Below are 12,198 nucleotides of genomic sequence, written 5' to 3'. Positions count from 1 at the left end.
CTTTTCAGATTCAGAGACAAGCATACCATGGTCCTATAATATGAAGACATGCAGCAAAGAAGACATGGGGTAGGGGAATGATACACATCTGAGATATAGTTTTATATTGTATCTTAAAGGCATTTAGAAAGTATAGAGCAGAAGTTTGCAGCACAAAAGACATGGGGTGCAGAGAACACAACCCAGCAGTCATAATATAGATAGTGTGCCATAAAGACACTTGAAAAAAAATAAAACTCATTACCCTTACAACTCATAGAGGGCAAGAGAATGGGTTAGGTCACCAACGATTGTTTTAGCAAACATGAAATGATAAAAATACTTTGCTAAAATAGCATTCACTGACAGCAGAATTTGCCCTTTTCTTCACTGTTGTGTAATCTTGGAGTTGGTATACAGATATATATATATATATATATATATATATATATATATATATATATATATATATATATATATAAGATTGGGAGGTGAAGAGAATGGAGGGGGGGGCTTGCCCTTGCAAAAAAAAAAAAAACTTTTGCCAGATATTTGCTGAATGTAGTTTCAGCAAATTTGTTTCACATTTTTTACATTTGCTGAAATTACTGTTCATGAGTTGACATAAATACAGAGCACACATTATCCTTCACCCTCACTAAGCACCAGGAATACTTTATAATATTCCCTAAGTTTATTTTAGACCTTTAGGGAGAATAACAATATTCATACAGAAGATTGTAGTCATTAAAAAGTAGAAAGAATTCTAAGAACTGAGCCGACATGGAAATGGAGAAAAGAGTTTCTGCCAATAGGCATGACTGCAATTACGGATACAGGCAATAGCCAAGAGGGGGTTGACTGTAATGAAGAAAACTGGAAAAGGAACCAAGGTATTGGGATCAAATACTAGAGGGGGAAAGGGTATAGAACAGGAAGATGCTAAGAATTTATTTCGACTGCAGGTTAGAGATAGCCTTCCTTATCAAGGATTGGTATCAGAGTATAGGCAAAGAGAAAGAAATAAAGAGGTCCTAAATATAAGGCCAGCACTGGTAGATTTTTCAGAGGAATCTAGAACAGAAGCTGCTGTTAAAAAAGGAATAATTAGTAGAGCATATAAAATATTGCATGATAACTACAAGAATCAATCAGAGGAGGTTAGAAAGGATTGGGAAGAAAGACTAGATAAGTAATTCACAAAGAAACAATAGGGGATATATGTATGTCTCCCAAATATGCATCAAAGTCTAGAAGATTTAGGATCTTTGGTTGAAAGTGTTTACATAGGCATTTGTATACCACAAGTAGACTCCAAAGATGTTTCCTCAGATAGACAGCAAATGTTGGAGGTGTGATGGGAAAGAAGAGGTAACTGGAAACATATTTTTGGGAGTGTAATGAATTGTCATTCATTATAGATTCCCTGCAGACTGCTTTGCCAGATATACTGGGTGAGTAAATTGGTTTAAATAGGTAAAGGATGTTTTGAACTATGAAACACAATCAGAATTTCCTAGATATAGTAAGGCCTTATTGAGTCTAATTATGGTGGTTGTTAAAAAAAGCAATTACTAGAAAATGGAAATCAAAGTCTAAACCAACTTTACTAGAAGTTGTGAATATAGAAACAAAGATTAAACAACTGGATTGGGATCTTTAGAAAAAGGTAGGAACACATTTATTTATTTTTGATTTATTTGCATTTGTTTACCAGGAAAATCCAGCTGGGCAAGAATACTATTTTCAGAGGAGGCCCGGGCAGAAAAGCTCCAACATGCATAGTTCAATTAATAAACTACATAATATTATCACATGAAATGAAGTAACAAACAGTAGCATTGACACACAAGATAAATAAAGGAATTGCACAGGAAATAATGGGAATTGTGGGAACTATACATGCAAAGGAAGAACGAGGTTTAAAAGAAGGCAGGATCTGAATGAGCTATGTAATATTTGACTGACAATGATTGGATAGATGATAACTGATGTATAATGTTTGCAACTAAAATTGTGTCAACGTGGTTTGTAATGTATAATGTTTGCAGCTGGAATTGTGTCAGGATGATTTGTTTTTGTGTATATAAATGTAAGATTGCCTATGTCATATGTGATAATTTAATAAAGATGTTTCTTGTTTTAAAAAATATTGTATAAGTCTGTGATAAGAAAAAAAAAGTGATAAGAAGTATGAAACTCTTAAAGACTGGCATTATTCAATGATTGCACCATTTCGTGAATTACAAGGGATATGATACCTATAAGAGACAACAGCAGGAGTGTCCAGTAAAATTCAGGGACACGTGAGAGGCATGGGGGTGTATGCTTGGTAAGGTAGTGCTGGGACTCACTAAAAATATTAATACAGGAACAGGTCTACATTGAGGGCACTTTAAGGGCAGCAACTGAAATGAAACTGTAAGGTCTGCCATTATTGATTGACTGTAATGATCCATGACGTACAAGGCAGGGACAAAAATAAAAATAAATAAATAAATGAGGGGCATTCTCTGACCTCAGTGTGTGTGTGTGTGTGTGTGTGTGTGTGTGTGTGTGTGTGTGTGTGTGTGTGTGTGTGTGTGTGTGTGTGTGTGTGTGTGTGTGTGTGTGTGTGTGTGTGTGTGTGTGTGTGTGTGCGTGTGCGTGTGTGCTTTTGTTTTGGAAAATGTGTTCCTGTATTTGGGACAGTAAATGAGGGGGTGCCATGGGAAATGATATACAGGGGCCAACAGTGTTAATTGCTACAGAAATGTGTTGATTTTTAGTAGCAGTAGTTAAGGGTGATTCAGAGAAATGTTTATTAGCTCATAATGACATCTTTCCTAATTGCACCCAACATGACTCTAAATCACAATTTGCCTCATCATGTAAACAGTCATTTTTGACTGTACCTTTTATTGCCAGAGGTTGGGTTCTTTCTATATTCCTGAGTTTCTTGTATGATCTTGAATATCTTTGTAGTAAAGCCCAATCCGTTTAGAAGACAAACACTGACAGAGAAACAGTGCAGTCAGCATCAGGCTCTTTTACTTGTTTAGTCTGATTAGTGAGAAAAGAAAATAAGCACAAAAGATATTGCAAAGTTGTCCAGACCATGCAGGAGGTTGTAATGTCTGGACCATTCAGTACACTAAGGTACAAATCATGGTTAGAAGTCAAAGCAATGCTGATAATGCTCTGTGATGGTTGCAAGGTATTAAGACAACGGAAATGGAACACTGGGTGCCTGTTCATCATCATCATCATCTTTCAGCTGCCTGTTCAGTTAATATTGACAATAAATGTGATACTCAGAATTGTGTTACTAAAAGTGCAAATGTGGTGGTAGAAATTGTTTCTATTCACCATAAATGTGACAGTCAGAATTGCATGACTATAAGTGCAAATATGGTAGAATAAATACTATACTTGTGATTGTGGTATTTTGAAGTTTTTTCCTTAGAATTGCGTGACTATAAATGCAAATATGGTAGAATAAATACTATACTTGAGATTGTGGTATTTTGAAGTTTTTTTCCTTACTTCAAAGTATAGCAGCCTCAGTGCTAATGTTTCTGTGTAGCAGGGGTGAGGTTTTACATGGCTGATGCATTTCAACAACAACAAAAAAGGTTTTATTACACTGACTGATAACTGCAAGAAATTAGAGGTTTTTACTAACACAATCACTCATTGAAGTGTTACATTGTTCTTTTGCAAAGTCTTGTGTGTCGATTCTTCAAGAGTAGGGCACTGGAGCCAGAGTGCAACTTTGGTAAAATCAGAGTTCTAAAGGTAACAGCAGTTTTTCTTACTTCCAAAAGTTTGTTTTTCCACTGGAGCGCTCTGTGTTTCTGCACAGATTTGTTTCTGAAAACCAGCTTGTTCTAAATCTATACTTTGTGCTCATTCTCAACAAAACAGTTTTGTCTACATGCTATTTCTTGGTTTATTATGATGTATGCAATGTCACCTGCACCCAGCCCCTTTGATCAGTATCACACGTTTATTTTGCATGCAATAAGTATTGCAAAAAATAGGTATTTTGCCAGTCTTCTTCACTTTCAGATATTATAACCCAGAAATAAGCCTGGACTGGTTTGCTAAACATCAGAAGTGGTATCTGTAAATATGTATACAAGCAAATATAAATGACTTTGCTGCTAATGGAACTGCCTTATGTAAATACTTTTTTAACATATGCATGCAGATTTCATTGCTAGGTATTAATGCTTTGACATTTTATTAATTCTAGCAATACTGTCATGTTATAGTCATTAGCATGATGACATTTCTGTAGACTTATATACAGGTCATGACTGAAGTTGATCAGTAGACCAGCTCACTTGCCTGGTTATCAAAGTGTAAAATAAAATATAAGTGGAGCAAACAATCAAATTCAGAGAATCCAGTCTGCCACCTACATTATACTCCCTCTCCTTTACCTCAGCCCTACTGTAATTCCTGCAGGAAATAAATGTTGTACCCTGTAACACTATTTTCTAGGGAAAATCACCCAGAGAGACTGCTGCAAGACGTTCCTTACAAATGACGTCTTTATCTGGTTTTCACAATGGCAGCTGGGTGGAAAAGCTAACCTTCAGATGATTCCAGGTGCAACATACCTATTTAAGGCCAGAGCAGGTGAGCAATAGAAAAAAAACATACCAAAAGGAGTAGTGTAGTCTAGGAGCCGAGCAGTAAAATATTCTAACACTTCTGGCAAGGGATAAGAGTATCCTAACCACAAGCTCCGTGTAGGCATGCTTTCATACTCAGACCACATATACTGGACTTCAAGTAGAATTCCAATTTTAGCTTACTTGACTTTGGAAATTGTGGGCCCTGTCCTCAATGCAAGTTACTGATTAATTTATTACAAATTATTTTTTGTAATAAATAAATAATTATGTAGTTTTTGATTTACTGCATCCATCCTGTAATTTATGAGGTACTGTACTTAGAAAGCTGACTCTTATTGTATGGAGCACGTCCAAGTCCTGTCTGCAGAATATTATCTAGATCAAGAAAATCTTTATGTTAGACATATAGATGCTTGCAATATGCCATGCTTGTAATCTAGTTAATGAAATGGTATAACTGTGAAACAAAACACACACAAAACATGTTTCTTAGGTGTGTTTTAGTACCATGTCATATCATCCTGCTGGGTCTATATTAGAACATCGAAGTTACAGAACTTTGAATGTTCTAATATCGACCCCTAGTAACCGAAAAGTGATGACATCAAAAATTCAGAACAGCGAATTTTATCCTAGGGAAAAAAATTGCTGTTCCAAAACACACACACACAACACAAACACACCAAACAAACAGCAATCCACACACATACACCTAAAATCTTACATCTAACTCTACACTAAACTGTACATACACCATTATCTACCCACTTACCTTAACCCAAACCCTAACCCTAAGGTCTGTCACTATCGCACACACACCTCAACCGCGCCCTAACCCTAATTCACCTAACCTGCCCTAACCCTCACATCCACACAATCGCACACTTACCTTAACCTGACCCATAACTTTCCACCACAGTGCTGAAAATAGCGAAGCGACAGGACCGGACAACCAAATTTTTCCCTAGGAAAGAATTTGGTTTTCTGAAACTTTGATATTTTCAGCTTTCGCTTATTAGGGTTCAATATTAGAACATTTGAAGTTCTGAAACTTTGATGTTCTAATATAGACCCATCCTGCCTTCAGAATCTGCCATGATGCTATCAGTAGTCATTGCGAATTTGAAAAACAAAACCCCTGAATGCCATTGTTAGTCTCTGCAGTGTCTGGCCTTAATACGTTTATTACCTTCTGAGGTTCAGTTATTCCCTTCCTTCTCTAGCGTAAAACAGTTACAACTAAATCCTTGACTTGAAATGGAGACATGACATTTTAATTTTAGTTGATTTTTGCCTGTTGCTGCACAGTTTTTCTGTCAACTCCACATTCATCATAGCTTTCCCTTAATCTAATAGTTCAGATATTAAACGTTCTGGCAAAATATCATCTTTAAACAGCTGCATTTTTCCTTCTCAAAACATTTGACAAAAGCTAAACAATGAACATATTCCTTTAAAGTGCAAAACCACTTGCAAGTTGTATTTACTTCTGCTTCATTTTCCTTTTTTGTTCTTTTTCTGAGAAACAATAACAACTTAAAACAAATATAATCTCCTAATTCTACATGAGCAGGCTGCCAATATTTTCCCCCCAAGTGATATTATAATGGCACTACTTTCATTATCTTTAGCTGAGTATTACTTAAAAAATCAAGAGTGGTATTTATGGTCATTTTGTAGTCATGTCCATGAAGGAGCCCAGCTAAGCCACAATTCATAGAGGTCACTTACACTAACATGCTATGACTCTGAATGAACATGATCAAATGAACGCATCATGAGAAGTAAATAAGAAATTATGTAACCCAGCATACTCTGATGGAGCATTCTCTCACTTGGATGTGACTCAGTGCAATTTTCTGCTTTTCCATGTTATCCACAGATATATTATATAAAAAGGAGAATTGCCAACCCTGTCTGTTTTGCAGTCTGTACAAATGCTGTCGCTCGTTGCTGGCCTTGTTATTTTCAGGTATGAGTTGCTTGTCTTTGCTGAGCCAAAAAAGGGTCTATATTAATAACTCAAATGCTTACCTTATCGAATCCCTAAACATCAACCCGTCCTTATAGAAATGTGAAAACATCCAACGTCCAGAAGAGCGAAACCGGAAACATCAAATCATCATGGTTGACCTTCTGCGGTATAGTTCTGTAAGGTAAGTGTGTGATAGTTACGGACCTTAGGGTTAGGGTGCAGGTTAAGGTAAGTGCATGGATGGTAATGTATGTTAGATTTAGTGTAGGGTTTTGTTACGTGTATGTGTGTGGATTATTTAGTTTGTTTGGGTTTAGCTTTTTAAGGTAAGTGTATGATAGCTATGGACCTTAGGTTTAGGGTGCAGGTTAAGTTAAGTGCATACTTGGTGGTATATGTAAGATTTAGTGTAGGGTTAGAAGTAGGGTTTAGTTTAGGGTTAGAAGTAGGGTTTTGGTTAGTGTATATGTATGTAGTTTATTTAGTTTGTTTGTGTAGGTAGTATGTAGCGGGCGCTGGGGTGAGACAAGTATGATAGTTTGATGTTTTGAATTTCTCAGTTTAGGGCATTTGGTGTTTATGCGGTTCGATGAGGACGGGTCAACGTTTAGGGATTCGATAAGGTAAGCGTTCATGATTATAATATAGACCCGCCAAAAATGCTTACATCCAGTGGCTTTTGCCAACCAAGAATAAACTGATATAGACAGAGGAAAAGTCACTATAACTTTAAAAATCAAGAGATACTTGACAGATTCGAGGTTGGCAGGGACATTATGCAGTATGTATGGTCCCTGTAGGTATACTGGAGGAATGTGTGGACTTCCTAACCTTATGGCTATTAAGGTATGTATATCCCTCATTATACCTCCATGTGGACCTTCCAAGAGACAGAAGAGGGACATGTTAAGATTTCACAGGCTTCTGCTATAAGGATATTACAGCAGTTTCAGGATGCATTCTTGGCACATCTATTTCTCGGTATCACCTCATGACTGAGGCAATATTATGCATGCCTTTTGTAAGGTGGCACATTTCCCTGAGGAACTTGGCACAATAGATTGTGCAGAAGTTGCAGTTAGGTTATCCTCTGCTTCATGGGGTATCATTCAGAAGGGGTACCATTCCTTAAGTTACTAGTCAGTTTATGAAGCATGGAGGTCCATCACTAACATCTCTGCCCAGCATCCTGGGAGTACACGTGGTTCCCATATCTGGCACACTAGTTCACTGTACTGTCTCTCCTTCATGGTAGGATGCCCAGTGGTCATTTTGTTTGTAAAATTCATTGCTGAATACTAAACCACTTCTTCTTTGTCTCACCTCCCCTTCTCTTTCCCACTAATCTTTAAAATGATACTGAATATCCGGTGGAGCCATTGCTCATGACACCAGTGATAACTCTACATGGAGTAGCCTAACAGATCTATAACACATCCCTGTCCCTTCTTTGTACTGTTATCAAGAGGGTCTTTGGCCTCCTGAAGAGCCATTTCAGGTGCCTGGATAAGTCTGGGGTACCCTTCAGTATGAACCATATACTGCATATAGCATGTTTACTGCATGACACAGCAGCTCCTGGTTCTACATATAGTAATGATGACCAGCTGGCAGCAGAAGTAAGGGAACCCATGTGGCAGGTTCAAGCACAGCATATGGCTGTGTGATTAAAGAGATAATGTCTAGTCCAGAACCATAACATTCAGGTTAGTGCTTTCTTTCATGCAAAAAACATATAGACCCTTATTAACACATGCCTTGATGTCTGTGGCTATGCTGTGTGGTGCATGGTCTGCAGTCACTGTTTCTCTGACATTCTCTCTCATCTTAAAATAATTTATTTTTTATTTCAGAACAGCTGCTTTATTGTTTGTAAAAGTCATACCTGAGTGCTTATCCCTATTTTAACTATTATGTGCAATACAGTTGGTGGAGGTGGTGCACCTAAGTATGCATGTACTGAGTATCATAATTTGTTATTTTTTTTAACATTATGCAATGTTTTCTCAGTTTGCAACATGTTGTTTGTTGAGGTACTGCATATCAGACTCTTTTTAAAATGTTGTCATACATTACACTTTGTGCCTGCAGAGACAAAAAAGTCATAATTTGTACAGTGGGGAGGGTGAAGTGGCAGCACTGTTTATTTATATGGCAAGTTACTCACTTTAATCTGTAATTTTCTTATTGCAGTTTCCTTGAAAAACTATATATTACTACTTTGAAGTTGTAGGTAACTGCCAGCTGTAAAAAATGGTACTACATAGAGTGTTAGTGGTGATATTCACTGTATTCTTATGTTTTCTGGGGTGTTAATCAATTTCCTCCAATGGAGCTCCAGAAGTTTGCACAAAAACTTCAATGGGTCGATCCCTAGGCTTTTTGAAAGAACCAAATTATGTCCCCAAATTGCAAGCAGATGTTCATATTTCTGTAACAACAGTGGTTACTAAAGCAGTGTAATTAGCAAACTGTTCATTATAAACTATTGTTGGAATAGTGCTAGTTTTAGGTTCTAGGTCTTAAACTGAATTTTATAAGTCAAAGTAATCACAATAACTATTAATTTTGTAATATTTTGTAAACAACTTACAATTGTCAACTACTACTCAATTTATAGACATACTGTCAGCAGCACTTTGTTCATATAGCTGAGAACTTTCAAATGAGGCTGAGCATTTCTAACTGTGATACTTGATTGTTGTGATATTCAAACAAATCAAATTTACGACAGTAGAAGTAAATATTATATGAACAACAATTAATCTCTCTTTTCCTAGTCTAGACAGAGGTAAAATATCATTGCAGTCATGTTGGCCATAGTGAAATCTTTTAATGCAGACATGGACAAAATATTTGATGCCTAAAGGTATCAGTTTGATGTAGCTGGAGATGTCACTTGACTTTACCATTACAGGGATGAAAAACATACAGTTGTAAAGTGTCTTAGCCACCCCCTTTCTTTATTTTTCATATTTTTTTTCCCTTTCAAGAAACACATTGACCTGTATTTTTTAATGTTAAATTATAAGTAACACAAATGTCACACTTGAATCACAGTATGGCAAGCTCAAATGTCTCAAACACATCTCCTTAAGACAGGATAAGTGATTGTGGAAGTGATTTTTAAGAGCACTGTTATGAGAGTGTGATGGTGAATTAAGCAGATGTCTTGACCTAAGTGATGCAAGTTATCCTCCAAACACTGTCCTGACAGTGCTGCAGAAATGTGGCTGGGACCCTGAATGAGTGGTTCTGGTAGGTGTGGATGAATGTTGATATGGCCTGTACTACTGAGTGTGCCATCCTCTGGATGAGATGTTAACTGGAGAGCTCTCTGCTTGAGTTGGTGGTAGCTTATTTGGATACAAAAGATCCCATGGCACCTATCCAAAGAATAGGAGTCCTTTATTTGTATACAAAATATATACATATTTACAAATATTTACATATGTACAAATATAAAGATATACAAATCTGTTTACACATATTCATAATTTCCTTTACAACCATGCTAAATTTTCATCCCTATTAAATTCCCCACTCCTTTTTCCATAAATACCACCTGACTTTTCTTAATATTGTTGCTAAAATCCATTAACCGTTAAACATAATTTCATTTATTTTTTTCTTTCCATGTATTTTATATAACACAAAATAACTTTTTATCTACTCTTTTAATGCATTCTTTACTTCTATTCTTCTAATATCCATTTTTAGTCATATCTATGTTTTTGTATCCACTTTTTTTATATCTTCAAAGAAATCTTTATATAGTTTTCCCCATAACTATCTTACCCTTTTGCATTTCAAAAACACATGTTCCATTGTTTCTTCTTCTTGGCAATGCAAACATGTTCTATCACTTTTCTTAACATATCCCTTTTCACTGGAAATGTATCTATTACTAATTTCCACAAAAAAAGTTAAAATGATACTTTCTGACTACACCATTTGCTTCTTATATTTAAAGCTTTTTTCCAGCTGTTAGATTTTTACCATGGTTTTACTTAGTAATATTTTATCATTGCATGCTTATACCATATCTTTCTATCTTTCTCTATATCATCAATTTTTGTTTTCCACAAACATATTTTTTTCTTGGTAATATTTTATTTTTTCAGTTATACACTCCTTTTCTCTTTTATTCTTTTTACCATACCCTATAATTTATCATACTCATATTTATACAGTTTTAGTACAAATCCCACATTGTTTTCATTTATCCACTTTAACACTATATAGAAATTTAATGAAGCAGTGCATATCACTGGGTTAGTTAACCCTAAACCCCTTCTTTATTTACATACAAAACTGCTCTTTTTACTGGGTATAATCTAGAACCCCATATAAATAAAATAATATTCTGCGATAATTCCTTTCCAAATGCTGTTGGCAATATAATACAATCACTATGTATTCTTTTTTCCCCATCAGTACTGAATTTATCAAATAAGCATTTTTTTCTGAATGGCAATTTATATGTTCTCCAGAAAAGACATCTTTGTTTTATTTCTTCTGCTGTTTTTCCCATTGAATTCTACTTACATCTTCATTCCCAAATTTTATACCTAAATCAGACATTTAATTTATTGTAAAATATATATTCCCCCTCTTTACTACTTCACCTGCACCTGTACTTTTCTCTTTATTTAAAGTTATACCTATCATCTCTAGAGAATCATTTGTGCAAATTATTACTTCTTTCATACAAATTTTATTTTTTCAATTATTATTATGTCACCTGCATATGTTTACAGAACCAGAATTCTTAACCCATTCTTAAACCTTAAGGTGTAGTATACCCCGCCTCCTTCATTGTGTAATTTATTTTGCATACTATCACATTCATAACTAATGCAAAGAGATTTTTCATTATTACCCATAAGATTTCATGTCCAATTGTGTCAAATGCCTTATTATGATCTCCTGTTACGATTTTCACTCTTTTTTCTTTTCATTATATCATCCACAATTTCTCTATCATTTATCATTCTTGACAAGCCTTCCCTTTATGCTATATATGTTATCTTCCATAACACTTTCCATTTTAGTTTCAAATCTCTTTTGTATTATTTTCATAACTATCTTATAATCATTATTATTCAATACTATTGGTCTCCAGTTGTTTTTAATTGCTATTTATCTTCCTTCTTCCATGTGAATTGAAGTATTCTTTATACATAAAACCATTATTTACCCATTCATTCAGAATCTTAAAAATATATTTTGTTTTTGCCAATCCCTTAAATTTTGTACATTTCATACCCTATTCAATCAGCCTGCATCCAAATCTGTATTTACTTGTCCGAATACTTATCTAGCTCATTTAAAGACATTTTCTTTTCCAATTCTTCATTCTCTTTTTCAGTTAACCTTTTAGTTTTCCATGTTTTTTTTTCACTCCCATCTTTTTTCATAAAACATGTATTGCCCATATTGACTACACTATTCATAATCTTCTCTTGAGTTTTTCTTTTTCTTCTTTTACATTTTTTATTTCTCTCATTACACTACCATATTCCTTTACTAATATGATTCAGTATCAGAATGCTTCTTTTCTTTTTCGTTGTAACAAGTATCTTTGCTTATATAATAATACTTGTATTTTTTCTTGAT

This window comes from Protopterus annectens, chromosome 3.part1 (genome assembly GCF_019279795.1).
Source record: "Protopterus annectens isolate FY-2018-M chromosome 3.part1, PAN1.0, whole genome shotgun sequence".
In the NCBI taxonomy this organism is placed as follows: Eukaryota; Metazoa; Chordata; order Ceratodontiformes; family Protopteridae; genus Protopterus; species Protopterus annectens.
The sequence above is the reverse complement of the archived record's forward strand: the minus strand, read 5'-3'. Positions refer to the sequence as shown.